We start from the raw sequence: 17,881 nt of genomic DNA on the forward strand, positions 1-17,881 counted from the left end.
AATGGGGAATGGACACCAAGAGAAAACACCTATGTATTACATGAATGGTAAGGTACAAAAAGCACAGCTAAAGAAACGGAGTGGGAGGGAATGGAAAAGTTCTCAGGCCAGCTTCTAACATCCTCTAGGCAAAATGAAGTTACTGTGATGACAAAATGAAGCAACTTTAATTTTTCAAGCAGGGGAGACACATGATCAAACATTTTAATGAAAATAACCATGTAAGCAGCACTTCAGTTGAACTAAAATGGGGAAAAAAAGACCACAGGGTGGTTAGAAACTGGTAGCCATTCACAACAGCCTAGAGCCAACTCCAAAAGCAGCACACACTACCTGGTTTGTTCTCCTCTTTCTATATGAAACTCCTAAACTCTGAAACCAAGCTCATTAAAGTGAATGGTATTGTACTGAATTTGTTCTATACCTTTAAGTCTTATAAATACTCCTATTGCACAGATGAGAACACATTAGGATCCAAGTTGACAGGTGTTCTAATAAAACTCTACTGCAGACAATCTAACATGAAACACTGCTCACATGAGAAAAGAGCCAAAAATATAGATCTAAAGCTTCCAATTGTGAATCCTGGAACTCTCACAAATGAGTATTTTAAAAAGGGATAAAAAGGTGATTGACCACTAACAGTATAAAAATTAGCATGCTTTCAATTTATTCAAAATCTAAAATAAGACATAAAGATAACTGTGTGACTTTTATATATTTTTTGCAACAGATGAGCAAGACTAGTGTCGCAGGCATGTGGCACAGTAATTTTTATATTTGCACTACTCTTTTGTAACAGCATGCACAGGAGGACAGGACAGGAGATGCTCCAGGCAGCCATGTGCACCTGGGAGCTTAGGTATGCAGGCACAGCAGGCCTTGGGAAATGTGCAGCAGAGCAGTTAGCCTTATCCAATTAGATTCAGGCTCCTTTAAAGGGATGGCTTTTGAAATCAACATTTGAGATTTGTTCAGACCAGAGGAAGGCTTTTCTAAAATTTTTTATATTGAAGTACATAGAATAAAATGCACAAATCTTAAGTGTATAGCCTTGATGAATTTGGACATGTGTATACACTCATGTAACTACTGTGCAGATGAAGGTATCAAACACTCTTTTTTTTCTTATTCTTTCCCCCTTCACCTATTTTGTGTGACTTTTAATGTCATGCTAAAGCATTTTCTAGTAAATTCACCTGAGATCATCTTATTTGATTTCCCACTTACAACTGATTAGGGCCCAAGCAGTTTACAACTATATAAATTTAAAGGTAAACTTGTGAAAACTATTACAGTGAAATAAATTTTTTCTGTCCAGTGGAGAAGGTTATACCAAAGGATGAATACCCTATAGGATATTTACCAGTTTTATATCTTCACAACTTTATTTCAGAATTCTTTACTAAATTGACTACATATAAACCCCAATTTCACACTGAATCAGTTTTAACAAGTTAAAAAAAAAACTTTTTGATATGTTACTATTTGTATTTGAATTGTTTTATAACAATCTGAAAATTACAGGTTGTCATATGGGACTACACAAAGACAGCAATTCACTTTGCTGGAGGAAAGGAGAATGATTAGAGAAGGCTTTATGAATGAGCTTCCAATATTCTTTAGTCATACTAAGTCAACATGTTTTTTTAATGAACTAGCTCCCAAAATTTAAAAATTGAAAGGTATCACAAAAAATAAAGTTCCAGTTCCTCATTTTAAAAAAAAAGGAAGATAATGATGATACAATGACACTGTAAGTTCCCAAGAGAGAACAGGAAAAGCATTACAGAGCAAAAACAAAGGCAGAAGAAATGAAATACTAAAGTGCTAAGAAAGGCAATTAATCTATGATTAGTGTTAAAAGGTCAGATATGAATCTTTAAAAGGGCAAATATTAAGATGGGGAAGGATGTACAGGGCCCTAAACCTCTGGGATGCAAGAAATCAATGCAACAATAGTCCATAAAAAAGGATAAGCATCTAAATTTAACCAGTACTGATAAGGGGAGGAGGTAAAGGAGAAGGGAAGATGTTAGGAGAGATTTTAAAGAACCTGAAATATTTTTTAAAAGGAGTAAATAACCAAATACAGAAGGGGGAGGTTGTAGGTTAACTCCCAGACTTCTGGTTTAAGTGACCAATTGGAAAACTCATTCTATATGGAACAAGAAGTAGGTAGAGCTTTGAGATAAAGAAAACTGGCTGAAGCCTAAAAAGCATTCTTTCTTCACCATGTGAAAGCTTTTCTCCGTTCCCTTATCATATCCCTATCTTCTAACCCTCTAGCACCACACATTCTGCTGTTCCATCTCACCCCTGAAGCTTACCAATGCTTTATTTTCTTAATAGCCTTCCAAAACGTTTGGGTTGCCAGACCCAATCAGGGTTATTTAAACTACATACATCTTCTACCTGTCTTTAGGTAATTTCCATGTAAAAAGTTATTTTAAACAGGTAGTTCCTAGTATGCCTTTTAACAAAATATTCTAATGGCTCAGAAGATTAAATAAAGACAACATTTCAAACTAAAGTTATATACAGGCATACCTCAAAGATACTGCAGGTTTGGTTCCACACCCACCACAATACAGACAGTTGTCACAATAAAGTGAATCAAATCAATTTTTTGGTTTCCCAGTGCATATAAAAATTATTTACACTATGGTCTATTAAGTGTGCAATAGCACTGTCTAAAAAAAAGGACACACCTTAATTAAAAAATACTTTTCTGCTAAAAATGCTAACCATCATCTGAGCTGTCAGTAAGTGGCAATGTTTTGCTGATGGAGGGTTTTGCCTCAATGTTGATTGCTAATGACTTATCAGGGTCGCGGATGCTGAAGACTGGGGTGGCTGTGACAACTTCTTAAAATAAGGTAATGAAGCTTGCTTGCCGCATTGAATGACTCTTCTTTCATGAACTGTTTCTTGGTACCATGCAATGCCATGTGACAGCATTTTACACACAGAACTTCTTTCAAAATTGGAGTCAATGCTGTCAAACCCTGCCTCTGCTTTATCAACTTCTTTTTTGTTTGTGTTAATAGTTTGAATTCTTTGTTGTCATTTCAGCAATTTTCACAGCATCTTCACCAGGAGTAGATTCCTTCTCAAGAAACTCTTCTCCTTCTCCTAATCCATAAGAAGCAACTCCTCTTTCACTCAGATTTTATCATGAGGTTGCGGCAATTCAGTCACATCTTCAGGCTCCACTTCTAATTCTAGTTCTCTTGCTGTTTCCATCACCTGTGCAATTACTTCCTTTACTGACGTCTCGAACTCCTCAGTCACCCAAGAGGGTTGGAATCACTTCTTCCAAACTCCTGTTAATATTGTAATTTTTACCTCTTCACATTAATTACAAATGTTCTTAATGGCATCTAGAATGGTGAATCCTTTCCACAAGGTTTTCAATTTACTTTGCCCAGATCCATCAGAGGAATCACTATGACAGCCATAGCCTTATGAAATGTATTTCTTAAATAGTAAGACTCTGAAAGTTAAAATTACTCCTTGCACAGGCTGCAGAATGAATGTTGGGTTAGCAGGCATGAAAACAACATAATTTACTGTAAATCTCCATCAGAGCTCTTGGGTGACCAGATGCATTGTTAATGAGAAGTCATATTTTGAAAAGAATCCTTTTTTCTGAACAGTAGGTCTCAACAGTGGGCTTTTATGTAAACCACGTTAAAAGATGTGCTATCACCTAGACTTTGTTGGTCCATTTATAGAACATGGACAGAGAAGATTTAGCATAAATTTTAAGGGCCAGAGGAGTTTCAGAATGGTCCATGAGCATGGCTCCAAGTTAGGTTACCAGCTGCATTAGTACTTAACAACAGAGTCAGCCTATTTTTGAAACTTTGAAGCCAGGCACTAACCTCACCTCTCTAGCTATGAAAAGTCCTAGATGGCATCTTCCAATGTAAGTCTGTTTCACCTACACTGAAAATCTGTTGTTTAGTGTAAACAACCTTCATGCGTTATCATAGCTACATCTTCTGGATAATTTACTGGAGGCAACTTCTACATTAGCACTTGCTCCTCACTACTTTTTATGTAATGGAGATAGCTTCTTTCTTTAAACCTCACAAGCCAACCTCTGCTAGCTTCAAACCTTTCTCCTGCAGCTCCCTCACCCCTCTCAGACTTCAGAGAGGTGAAGACAATAAAGGGCCTCCCTCTGGACTGCAGTTTTGGCTTAAGGGAATGTTGTGGCTGGTTTGGTCTTCTATCTAGATCATTAAAACATTCCCATTAACAGGAGTGAGGCTCTTTTGCTTTCTTATCATCTGTTTCTTCACTAGAGTAGCACTTTTAATTTCCTTCAAGAACTTTTCATTTGCATTCCCAGCTTGGCTGTTTGGCACAAAAGGCCTAGCTTTCAGCCTCTGGGCTTTCAAAAGCCTCCTCGCCTCCTCACTTTCAGCTTCCCAAAGTTTAAATCACTTGTCATTTTCTAGCTTTTGTCTTCAAGTGAGACACATCAATCTCTCTTTCCCTTAGACACTTATATAGGGTTATTAATTTGGCCTAATTTCAATATTGTTATATCCCAGGAAATAGGGAAGCCCAAAGAATGGGAGATAGAAGAACAGTCAGTGGGGCAATTGGAACACACAACATTTATGGATTGTTCACTATCTTACATGGGTGTGATTCATGGCACCCCAAAACAATTACAGTAGTAGCATTAAAGATTACTGTTCACACATCACCACAACAAATGGAATAGTAATGAAAAAGTGTCAAAATATTTCCAGAATTACCAAAATGTGAGAGACATCAACTAAGCAAATTCTTGGAAAACTGGTGCCAATGGACTTGACAAGGTTGCCATAAACCTGCAAACTGTTAAAAACTCAGTAACTGAAAGTGCAATTAAATGCGGTATGCAAATGTATTGCTGAATTGAGACAATTTTAGAACATTTTATCAAATCAAGGAGTCCATTTTAAGGAGGTCTCAGTTTAATTCTGTTTCCTTGTCTTAGAGGAAAGACAAGCTTGACATGTAGCCCAAATGAGAAAAAGATTTTCTAATGCCATACCACCACGGTAAAGTTTAGATAAGTAAAATTCACAGCCCTACTAAAGAGCCCTCTTAATTCAGCTATTCTCAAAAAAGATTGGTCATCTGTAATTAAAGTAAAAATTTGTTAAATAAATTAGGTATTTCACCCTAAACACAGTGACTGAAAGCTGCCACTGTATTTGAAGTTTCCCACTACAGCCAGTGATCTTCCTAAAATGATAATCTCATTATGTCACTCCTTAAAAAGGTTTTAAGATTTTCCTACTGTCTTCAGGCATTATGCCCAAATGTACTGAATATCGGGTGTTACCTCTAGCAGCTTATTTCTCTCCATCTGTTCCCTCTTCCCTCATGCTTTCCAATTCCCCTAAAAGGTTAACTTTCTCATAACTCTGGGGCTTTGCATACTCATCAGTTCCTCACCCCCTTACCTCAACCCAAACTCCCATACTCATCATTCCTATCTCAGCTAATGCATCACCTCCTTTGTGAACCATTCTGACCCCATCACTGAAGACTCTGCTGGTGTTTTCCCTAATCTACTACTTAAAAAAGAATGCTGCATCATAATTGCTTGATTACTTATATATTCCCAACACACTACACAGAGCTTGACACCTATTAGGCACTCAATAAAGAAGAAGGTAAGGGGAGGGAGGGGACTTGTTTCCCAGCCCAGGGCAAATTACCTTTGAAACTAAAATCAGTCAGTGAGAGAAACCCATTTATTGCTTACAAGCAGTTGTTCACTTCGGCTCGCCTGTGTCTCTTGTGTGACCCAGCTACCAAAAAAGAGACCACCCCCCACACCCTCTCCAGTCCAGATATGCCCTGCTCCCCCTTGTAATCACCTATTGATATGGAGATGAACTACTTCTCTCTACCCCTTGGAAACACCTACTGATAAATAAAGAGATGCCCTAAGGCCAGGTGAGACATTCTGGAAATACTGCAGTTTTACCCACAAGGGAAATAGATTTCTGGATTACAATGCAGTTAGTAACACAAGTCTAAATTGTTCAAGGAATTCAAAATTCTGGAGGAACCCATGAGGTTCCTCTCCCATTATTCTGACCATAGGTATATGCATAAACCCTTCTCATTTTAAAGGCTTGTAGCAAAGCAGGGTTTCTGCTCTGGGCAAGTTCACTCTGGAGTGAGACCAAGTAACAACAGAACGTTGGGAGAAAAAGGTCTTATACCAAGCTTCATTCCTGCAGTGGCAGGTGGAGCACTAGAATGACTCTGCATCTGGCAAGTCTGCAATTCACCAACATCTCTGCCTCAACCTTGAAGCATAAGTACCTGGTGGTCACTCTTTTATACAACAGCAGTTCATCACCAACACATGTCCAATTATTAAATCATTACATGTGCACAGTGGGCAAGTAGATTAGGGTCAGGTGAGCATCCTGGCCATGGGAACTTCTGTTTCCCTACAGGGCTTTACTAATACTAATTTATAATTTGATAATAACTATTACAAACATATGGTTTCAGTATAGAATATAGCACACACCATTAATGTTAAGATAAATTTATTCTATGGATTCTCATTTCCAAAGGCTTCTTATGTAGGAAGACCAATTCTAGTAGTATAACCATACATTCTCCAGCAGACAGGAGGCCTAAGATTAATACCACTTTAAATTCATTCTTTTATCCATCTGTTCAGTCAATATTTATTGAGTTCTTAGCACATGCTACATACTGAAAATATACCAATATATGAAACAGATAGGAGTCTTGCCCTCCTGGGTCTTAAGTTCTATTGGTAGTTGACTATGTTAAGCTCCATCTAAGCCCTGTGGTCCAGGAAAGCAAGGAAAGTTGATCTCCCCCTCCTTGTGTTCTAACAAATGACTAACTGCAGAGGACCAATCTACTCTCATAAAATCCCAGGTATGATTGACTTACACCTCTCCTCATGATTCCTTTATTTACTTAACCTCTATAAACCCCCCATTTTCTCCCTATTTGAAATGTTCATTAATAAACTCCTTAAAAATAGCCTGAATTAAAATCATGTCAATTGTCTTGTGCATTTCATCTTTCACACTGCAGACATTCAATAAACAATATAAACCAGTAGAATATACAGTATATTTGGTGGTATTTCCTATTATGGAGAATATACAGGAAAGGAGAATAGAAAATGTTGGGCTGGGAAGGTAACCCTCGAACAGCACTTGGAGTGAAAATTTAGAATCCATACCACATTGGAGTCCTCTACAGATATTCACAAGGACTTGATTTGGGCTGCCGTGGGACCCTGTCAGATAAGCATTCTGGGATGGTACTGTTTTAGCCCAGAAAGCAGCTAAGCTAACCTTGGACCCCACTGATATCCCTGTGCTGTGTCTAAATCCAGAACATCATGATCCAGAAACATGATGGCATCACAGTGTCAGAGCATAAAATGGCTCGTGACATTTCACATTAGTTCTCTCTAGCAGCCTGTCAAAGAGACTCGATCCTACCTGTGTTAATCATCCTATAGAATTATTAAAGCTCCAGTAGTTTGGCTGTTCTTTTTGTATGCACTGGACACTTTTCTATTAATATAAGAGCAAGCTGCTTTTTGAAACTCCGTGGACTGACTTATTAAAATATTAGTAAGTAAGGATCATGTTTTCAAGCAGCAGGTCCAGGTAACTTTGTATACAGAATTTTGTTATGTTCAATAAATCTGGCTGGAGGAAAAAAAAGAAAAGAAAATGCTGGGTTGGAAGGGATTCATTTTAAAAAGGATGGTCAAGGACAAGTAGTGATTCTACAGCATCTTACTACGCTAATGGACAGTGACTGTAATGGGGTTTGTGGGGGGGACTTGGTGATGGGGAGGAATCTAGTCATAATGTTCCTCAAAAAAAAAAAAAGAAAGGCTGGTCAAGGAAAGCTTCTTTGAGAAGGTATATATGAGCAAAGATTTGAATGGGTAACTGGGGGAAGAGTGTCCCAGGCCTAAGGCACAGCAGGTGCAGAACTGGAACCAATCCTGCATCTCTGCAGAAGAGCAAGAAGACCTCTGTGGTAGAGGGGGGGTGGCCTGGCCAGAGAGCAGGAAGAGATGAGGTCAGAGAGAGAACGAGATGGAGGACAGATCATGCAGTGCCTTACAAACCCTAATACTAGCTTTTCACTCTGAGTGAAACCAGAAGTCACAGAAAAATTCTGAGGAAGGAAATAGAAAAGATCACTGTGGTCGCCTCATTGACAGCACTGTGGGGGGAGCAAAGGCAGAAGCAGGAAGACCATTTGCAAAGCTACCACAGTAATTCAGATAAGAGATGATGGTGCTTTGGGCCAGGGACATAGCAGCAAAAAGACAGTCAGAAATGGATAGATTTTACAAATATTTTGAAGGTACAGTCAAAAGGACTTCCTGAAACACTGAATATAGGGTACGAGGGATGACAAGAATAGAACTGCCATTGAGACAGGAAGCCTTCAAAAGCAGTGGGTTCTGAAAGGAAAATTGGTAAACTGGTTTCAGGCATGTTAAATCTGAAACAGCTATTATCAAAACCAAGTGCCAGGCAGCTGGGGACTGAATTTAGGGGAGGGTTATGGGCCAAAGATATAATTTTAGAACACTCAGGTGACAGCTGTCAGAAATAATAACAGCAACGATATTAATTTTATCTCATAAAGCCCAACTGGAGGGAATGCTACCTGTTATCATGGTGCCCCTAGTCACTCCTGAGTAGCTACATTTTACTACAGAGGAGGTTTCCTACTGTATCTTCTAGAACTAGACATGATGGAGAAGAATGGGGGGTTATTCTTCCACACATCTATAATTCCAACAGGACAACCAATGAGCCATCAGCAAAAGTCCCCCCAAAATGCTGCTGTATTATATATAAATGTATCAAAGATGGAAGTCAGTCTAGATAGCTTTCAAGAACCTATTTCTATAATGTCTTTCAAAGGTTCTGGAACTTTCATCTCAAAATGCCTGCTTTAAACCAGAACTTCATTTGATAAAGGGATAAGAACCCAAGATCCCAACTAATGAAAACTTTTAAAATGTCTTTTATACTCTTTTTTTGGTCCACTAACAACCCTACACAATTATTTTAAATAACCTTATACTGATATGGAACATAAACGTTACATCAATCCATTAATTCAACACACACTTATTGAGCACCTAACATATGCCATGAAATATTCCAAGTACTGGGGGCAGAGCAGGGGAGGGGACTCCCCCAAAAAGAGTTTATGTTCTAGTGAGGGATAGCAATACAAACAAGTAGAATATGCACTAAGCCAGCTGGTGGCAAGTATTGTAGAGAACAATAAAGCAAGAGGGGGAAAACTGAACATAGGGAGTGGGAGGCGCGAAAATTTTTAATAAGGCTAGGAAAGGTCTCCTACCAGTATATGAAGACACCCATTTCTCTACAGCCTCATCAACAAAGCAGCAATCATCTTTAATCTCTGAACATTTCACAGCAGAATTTTTTTTAAATCTCATTTTAATAAGATGACTTAGTGGATTTGTGCATTTTTACAATGTTTATTGGCTATCCTTATTTCCTTTACTGTGAATTTTCTGATGTTCATATGCTCGCTTTTTTACTGCATTGTCTTTACTGATTTGTAGAAATTCTTTAGAAACTGGGTCATGAATGGTTTTACCTATTACAAATATTTCCTTATAGCATGCTTCAATTTTTTAACATTATCTTCTATCACAGTTATGTTTTTAAATGTTACGCTGTCAAATATAGGGGATAGAGAATAGGGTGTCTTTTACAGCATGTGTATTTTATATCTTGCTTTGGAAAGTCTTTTCTACTCCAAAGATTATAAAATCACTAATACCTTTTCAGAGTTTTGACCTTTACATTTAGCTGTTTAATTTATGCATCTGATTTTTTGACTTTTAGTGTAAGCCAGAAATTACCACAATTATTTAATAACCAATATTTTTTCCATGATTTAAAATGCCACCTTTTGTTACATAAAGTCCCATAAATTTATGAATGTTCCTATAGCCTCCATTCTGCTCCACTGATCTATATTCCTTGCACCAATACTATGTTGTTTTTAATTTCTATGGTACTCAATTTCTACAGCCTCGACAGAAATGCCATGCCTTCACCTTACCCCCAGTTTAAACTTTGGCTTTGTTGTAATGCCACTGATCTACATAAACCAATCACCCAGAAAAAGGGCCCTACTGAACTCATTATCTTGTTTCTTGAAAGTAGTAGGAAGCACATAGTTCATTACACTATCAAGTATCTACTTCAGAACATCAGTAAAAATTTCTTTCTTTTCTTATTTTGGTGTTAGAATAATTGAGCTGATCCTGAGCAGCTGTCTTAGGTAACTTAAGAGTTTTCTCTCTTAATAGTTTTCCCTCTTAATACCTAGCATTAGTAAGAATATAGGACCTCATAGTGCAGATTATGTGTAAAGTAATATCTTCATTCTTGGTTCCATTTTATAATTCCCTCTAAATTTCCTCTGTCTCATTTTTTTCCTCCAATTTTTGTTACCTTGCTGCATTTAGTCTACTTCTGAAAGTTGCTTCAACCCTTCTGGCAGCAAGATAAATTCACTCATTCATTTAACAAATATTTACTAAGCACCAACTCTATAGCATTGTTCTAAACCATTATACTTTAATTATTTAATTATCCTTTTGGGCTCAAAATTGAGGATTAGGCAACATTCAAGGTGAGTACAAGTAGAAGTAAAACATGCAGATAAGAATAAGAAGGGCATTTCTGACAAAATGAAGAGCATGTACAATGGCAACAAAAAGCATGGATGAAGAAAATCTCCTTAATAGGGGGATACCATTTATATTTGCTGCAAATTTGATTTAAATGCACCTAGGATATGTCGTCCCAAATAGTTTATATATGCATTGGTGTCAATGAGTTTTATGCCTTACTTTTTCCACTTAGCTGTTTAAAAATTCTTTTTGGTTTAAAAATTATTCAAAAGTGACTATAATAACAGTGTAATATATTGTTAAATATCATAGTTGACTTGCCTAATAATGAATGATGTTTAGGTTGTTGATAGGTTTTTATCACAATGAAAAATGGTGACACAGGAAAAAAGTCATCAAAAGCTTTTACTGTTTAAGTAAGCATCTAAGACTGACTGTCACTATGCTTTATGGTAATTTGGCAGAAATTCACATTTTAAAAAGCATTTTGACATAAATACTTCTGGTGTTAAAATGGTGACACATGTTTTTCTTTCAGAAATTAAGGGATCTTCAAACCTGTTCACTGTGAAAGAGAAGAACCTTCTACTGTATTGCTTCCCCCCCCACTAAATAATCTGACCTTAAGAGTCAGTTCATACTTTTTTTCTTTTTCTTTTTTTTTAATCATCTATAATGTGGACCTTCTTTCAGTCTCCAAACTCTGGCAAACAATAAACGTGGCTTAGGAATATGTAGTACCCACTAGGCCTCTGTGCTGCAGAAAACAAAAGCACAACCCTAGAGAAGGTGATTCCAAGGCTTCCTGAATGGTCAGGTGAACCTGAACATTTGAGAAAGACTAGTTTTATAGGGTTTTTTAACTGTTACAGCCAATAAATCTTCCAACATATTTTCACCAAGCAAAGGCCAAACTAAGATGCTTTCCAACAACATCAGGGGACAAAAGATTTGACAAGCAATTCTGAATATGGAACTAAATGCTGGGATGTCATTTTGGATGCTCAGATAGTACAAAAGCTTCCCATATTGGTGTGGAAGGTAGAGGATGAAAGAGATGCAGAAATGTCAGAGCCACTTGCACATAAAATGCTTTTGAATTTTAAAAAAAAAGCAATTTCATTGTTCTCCCTCTCCTGCCTCCAAAAGGAAAAAAATTAGTTTTTTGACAAGTTGCATTACACAGGCACTACAGACTCCACTAAACTTTACAGGTGTGATGTTGCAAAAGACTTTCAATGATGTCATCTCATTTGTCTTGTTCAAGATCAGCACTATTAATATAAGGTTTCATAAAACTTTGAAAACAACCTGGTAAAAATATGACTTAAATATTTACATATACAAAATGAAACCACAAAAAGAATCAAAATGGAAAATAGTTTTATAATCTTAGGTAAAATATATTTTCCTAAGCTTTACACAAAAAACAGAAATCATAAAGGAAAAGATTTCATTATATAAAAATCATAAACCTGTTTGCCAAAAGTCACTACAAACCATGAACGATAGACTGGGAAAATATCTGTCACATATGACAGTGTTGAAAATACTTAAAAGTCTACCAATAAACCATAAGACAAAGGTTAAAAAAATAAAGTAGACAATTTAGCAAGGAACACTTACACAATTTATAGCAGACCTAAATATGGAAAAAATGCTCAATCTTACTACCAAGGACATGGAGAAACAAGATTGATTTTAATGCCTAATCACATAATAAAGATTAACAGGTTAGACAGGTAGTAGGTTAGTTAAGATATGGGAAGAAAAGCACTGTAAATAGTGGAAATGTACACTGTTATTATCCTTTGAATAATTTCATAAAATTTAACAGATAACCTATGACCTACCAATTCCATTTCATTTCCTCGAATTTATCTGATAAAAATTCTCCTATGAATGTGAAAATATATATACATATATATTAGAATGGTTGATGGAACAATTTTTAATATACAAAATTACAAAGTGAATTGTCTACCAAGAGTGATTTTATTAAAATTAAAATTTATATCTACAGTTATGCAGCCACTAAAAAAAGTAGATCAACATGTCTTGACATGGAAAGCTTTCCGTAATGTATTAACTGAAAAAAGCAAGATAGAAAATATGTATAATAAAAGCCTATTTATATTAATCTACATGCAATAGAGTAAAATTTTAGATTATCTTTCAAATTAAAAAAAAACTGAAATTACATACGTGTCTGGTATATTTTCAATGGGCATTACCCTTATAGTAAGCAGGAAAAAATAAACTTTTTTAAAAATGAAAAGATAAACCCAATTTTAAGTACAGTGACTGATGTAAATCTAATCACCTCCTAGATGACCAGTTTCTTTAAGACAAATTAAAGGACTTCAGGGAATCACATTAAGATGTTTACTATCTGAGGTCATCAGAAGTTTATTGTAGAAAGCTGAGGCTAGAGAAAAGACAACATAACTCAGGGCTTTGATGAGTCCACAGTGCAGTAATTACAGCATCAAAATGTGGGTCCTATGTCCTACCTCTTGGTTATATTCATCATGTACATGAATGCAAAGATAATCTATTCATAGTAAGCAGACTCTCCTAAAGATAAATACCTAGAAAAAAAATCTCAAAACAAGAGTAGCAATTTCCCTTATCTATGCCCAGGAACAGGCCCAACATACTGTTACATATAGCACATTAACCTTCTGATCTAGAAAATAAATTCTGCAAGAAGTGAGTCAATACACAATTTCTTCACAAGTTTCCTATGAAGTAACATCCCACAAATTGGGAAACAAAATCAACTACTGTCATATTTGAAGATAAAAGCATCACTTTTTTTTTCAATCTAAAAGAAGACAAACCTTTGATAAAAAGTTTGGGGGAAAAAAGTGAATAAACAATATGAATTCAAAACACTGGGGGGAAATTAAGAGAGCTGTTAGCACAGAAATATTACTTTCACTGAGTATTCTCATTCTGAAAAAAATTCCAACTTTCCAAGATTGCTGTATCTTAATTTTGGGAAAGCCTGAAAAAGCCAACAAATATATGAGCTTGGCTGGGCTCCATATGACCTCATTTGGGCACAAGCCCCTGGTGGCCCCCTTTTCCCTTTTACGGGTATAAATAAGTAAAACTACTGGGTTTTGGCTCTTCGTTTTCTATTCTCAAGTTTTAAAAAAATGCTTCTCTTAAAAAATACATACCCATCATATACCTGTATTTTTTGTTTACTTTAAACATACTTTTCATAAAAGGATAATTTGCTCTAATTAATTTTTTTATGACTGTCCTCTACTTTTTGGGAAAAAAGCTAGAAAACAAATAAAGGGATTTTATATTTTTATTGTTTTCTAGTTTTTAAAGTATAAAATAGATATACATCCACTGCTACTACAAGCTTCTAAAAGCCTTTTTTACTTGAATGTCCTCTATGTTAACCTAACTTGAAATTAATCTCAATGGTAGCTGCGGTAACAGACAGGACTGACTTCCCCAGAAGGAGGCGTCTAGGCTCTACACTATTTCCTAAAGACCAATGCCTACACAGGCAATGTATCTCTCAGGAGGTCTGGGATTTCATATTCAATGTATGCTCACTGTTCATGAAATCAACTTGAAGTAACATTTTAAAATATTAAACATATTTGGAACATTAAAAACTACATTCATTTCCTACTGTTAAGTTAGACTGATAATCTTCCTTACACTTTAGAAACGCAATTAAAACAAATCAAAACCAGAATTAAAAGCCCAACCGTAAAAGAACACTGCAGTTCCGGGAGCTTTAGTGCACTAAAGTACAAAATCACATTCAGGAGAGGGGCCAGGTTCCTTCAACCTAGAAAAAAGCCAAAGAGCGTTACCAAAAAAACAAATGAAGATCCTGTTTGACTTTTTTCCATCAAACTTTTTCCAGGCAAAAATTTTTATCACAGTAAGTCATCACACTTCAAATGTATAACATGCTTTATGTAAATGTGACTTACGCGGGACAATAATACTTTGCATGGGTAAATCCACCACTTACAAAGTGTTATTTTTAAATCCGATTTGATGTTCACAAATACCACATGAAATAAGGCAATTAGCTATTATTTACAATGTACAAATGGCAACAACAGAGTCATAGGTTAAAATTACTTGCTCAACATCACTAAACATCCTGATGCCCAATCCAATGCTCTTTTTATATCTCATCATGTTAGCAATATGAACAAGTAGCAAGGTTTTAGGGTAGTGATTTACAGACAAATACTAAGAAAAATTAGATTTCTGACTTCCTGTAATAACAGACAAAAATCTTTAACTCACCTTACTAATTTCTAACACTTTCTTCAGAAAAACCTACTAACCCTGAAACAGGCTTCCACACATAAATGCCCTTTAAAAAAAGAAAATCCCTAATTATCAGTTAGCTGCGATCCCTTCCATATCACAGGGCTAAATTTGATCTTAGGACTCAATTTTTTTTTTTCGAGTTTATCTGGTGCAACACATTTATTGTGACTTTTGAAAGAACTCATATTTTAACTGTTTTAATCTAGTCAAAACTGCAGAACTGCCAGGAAGAAAACTCTTGAAAATGTAAGCTATCACTTACAATACAACAACTTCCTCACCTTAATGACACACAAACACCAAAACAATTCAGCCTCTACTAGTTCTGCATTGTTAGATGAGTCTGCATTTTCTGTTTTAAAATACCAGGAGCTTAATAGGCCTTGCCACTGTGTCCATATTCTTCACATTTCAAAAACTACTTCTACGATCTTAGCAAGGTTCATACTCACCTAATTTTTAAAATCTTTAAGAAAACAATTACACAACCTAGATAACAATACTGTGGGACCAGTTAGTAAATCAGACATGTTAATCAATTATGAATGTTTCTTATATTCTGTAAATGGACCCAAGTATCTAATAAGATATTGAGCCAATACAGTACTCAAACCCTACAAAATTAGAAGGTAGAAAATACTGAAAAGAGAAATTCGGGGAGGAAGCAAAGTTCCAAGGATAACGATCTATGATAATAAAATAAAAGTTCTACAGCTTGAAAAACAAAACATACCCATTTTATTAAGAGTTAATGGATACTTGGAGCTGAGGGTCCATTTTTTTCAAGACTGATAACTGCAAGAACACATAGAATATTCCCCTAATAGAAGAACAATGTGGCCTTTTCTTTATGACAGAAAACAAAATGTGAGCTAAAATATGTATTCACCTACACATATCCAACATTTATCTGTAACAGAAAATAAATATCATCCAAAACATCAGACATATGGCGCAAAGTGATTCCACAAGAATAAGCTTAAAATACCCTATTTCATAATAATTGCTTAACTTCTCTATTTCCATAGTAAATAAAAAATTCTGCTACATGCAATCTTTTCATATTAATATGCCCATTATTGCCACTTGATGGATTTACGGGAATAATCAAGATTGCACTGCCTTAACAAGAACAGTTAAGCACTTTGACTTTGTACAAAATGAAAACTGAACAAAGTGAGATGTACAGATGCTAAGAATTATCATCATACCTGTTTTTCCTTTCCTGTACAACCAATGCATTTTTTGTCCATTCTCGACAAATTATTTGTATTTAAAATTGTTATTCATATAGTCTGTGGATGCAGTAACAAGGACTCTGACAATGTTTTTTGTTGTTATTTACTTTTTAAAGTACTGTTTAGTCTATATAACGGAATTACTGCATCTGTATCCTTTTCTTAAATTAAGGCATTTTCTATAGAAAATTTGGAAAATACCATAAAGCATACAGAAAAAATTCTGTGTTTCAACATCTAATCATTTTTATAACTATGGCTATCCTTTGAGTCTTATTTCTAATACACACTTCCATAGTCTACAAAATTAGAATTACACTAATTTTTAATGTTTTCATTTAAAAATTAGTATTTCATACACCTTTATTATTTTAGAACGATTTTTAATAGTTTTATTAGAATCTCATCGTAAGAGTGAAGAGTTGAAAATTATGCATTAAAATAATTACCTAATTTTCTCCCCTCGCTTCCCCTATAAGATCAAAATTTAGGAAAAGAGTAAACCATTCACGCTTAACATCCCCCTGAGAAAAGTGGAGCGCAGTAAGATACAGCGCTTAAGCTACTAAGATAACGATACGCTAAAAGTCACACTTCAAGCACTATCCTGTGGATGTGACCTTATTGGAGACAAATTTAAAATTCTCAATACCAAAGTAGTTACCTATTCCACCTGTAAGAAAGCTCCATTTCGTTTTTTAATAAAGCTAGAGTGAAGCAGAGCGTATTTCACTCACTCAACAAAGTGTCTTCAGTGGCTGAGTTCGTTAAAATTGGCGCTCCCAATGGCAAAGACTTGGATTTATTAAACAGATAAATATGTAGGGAGTACAATGCACTGTGTGGACAGCTACTACTGACGAGTTATCGATTAGGAAGTCCACGCTAGAAGGAACGGTCGTGGGGGAAAAGGATAGGGAAGGGGATTCGATCATTATCGTTCTGGAGTCCGGGCAGAAATTTGAGCTGCATCATTTAAAGTTCAGTATTTCTACTCCTAACATTACGGGGTTCAAACGTCACCAAAAATGATGCGCTGGCTGATACCCAGAGTGACGCACGTAACACCTTACCATATGGATTCCCAACAACCAAGACCCCGAAGCCAGCCTGGGGAAGGAAGGAGGGTTCCCGGGCTGTCGGCTTCCCCCCGCCCCGGCCCGCTGCTCGGCTCTGGACGTGCGAGAGGTTCAGGACCCGAGACCCGACGCCTCAGAGTCCGGCTCAGGCCGCGGGGGCTACGGACTCGCGTTCAGGGCTACCCCTGCGTCCGCACAAGCCCCGCGTCAGGAGTCAGGCTCCCTGCCTCCGGGGAGACCCCGCGACTGCCCGCGCCAGGTGCCGGCCAGGGCCCACACTGGAGGCCGCGACTCCTCCGCCGGAGTCCACCCGCCCAGGGCTGTACCTGAAGAGGCAGCGCCACCTCCGCCCGACTGCGCGGCTGCCCGTCGCGGCTGCGGCGGTCACAGCTCCGAGCGTAGTGACGCCTCTCATAAAAACAACCTGCTTGCAGGCGTCCGCAGCCGGGAGGCGGTGGCCGGCGGCGCGGCGCAGCGCACGCCGGGACTCGTAGTCTCGCCCGCGC

The 17,881-nt window shown here is 36.9% G+C and overlaps 1 protein-coding gene and 1 pseudogene across 4 annotated transcripts in view; one reads left to right on the forward strand and one right to left on the reverse strand.

Annotated features, from left to right (window-relative positions):
- The window catches only part of CCPG1 (cell cycle progression 1), a 105,553-nt gene extending 87,714 nt beyond the window's left edge, over positions 1-17,839 (reverse strand). For all 4 annotated transcript variants that reach the window (XM_037020980.2, XM_037020982.2, XM_037020983.2 and 1 more), the window contains exon 1: positions 17,702-17,839. The gene's annotated coding sequence lies outside the window, so the exon portion shown is untranslated. The remainder of the gene's footprint in view (positions 1-17,701) is intronic.
- On the forward strand, positions 804-17,690 carry LOC118972904 (ragulator complex protein LAMTOR5 pseudogene; annotated as a pseudogene).
- Positions 17,840-17,881: the final 42 nt, after the last annotated feature.

This window comes from Manis javanica, chromosome 8 (assembly GCF_040802235.1).
Source record: "Manis javanica isolate MJ-LG chromosome 8, MJ_LKY, whole genome shotgun sequence".
In the NCBI taxonomy this organism is placed as follows: Eukaryota; Metazoa; Chordata; class Mammalia; order Pholidota; family Manidae; genus Manis; species Manis javanica.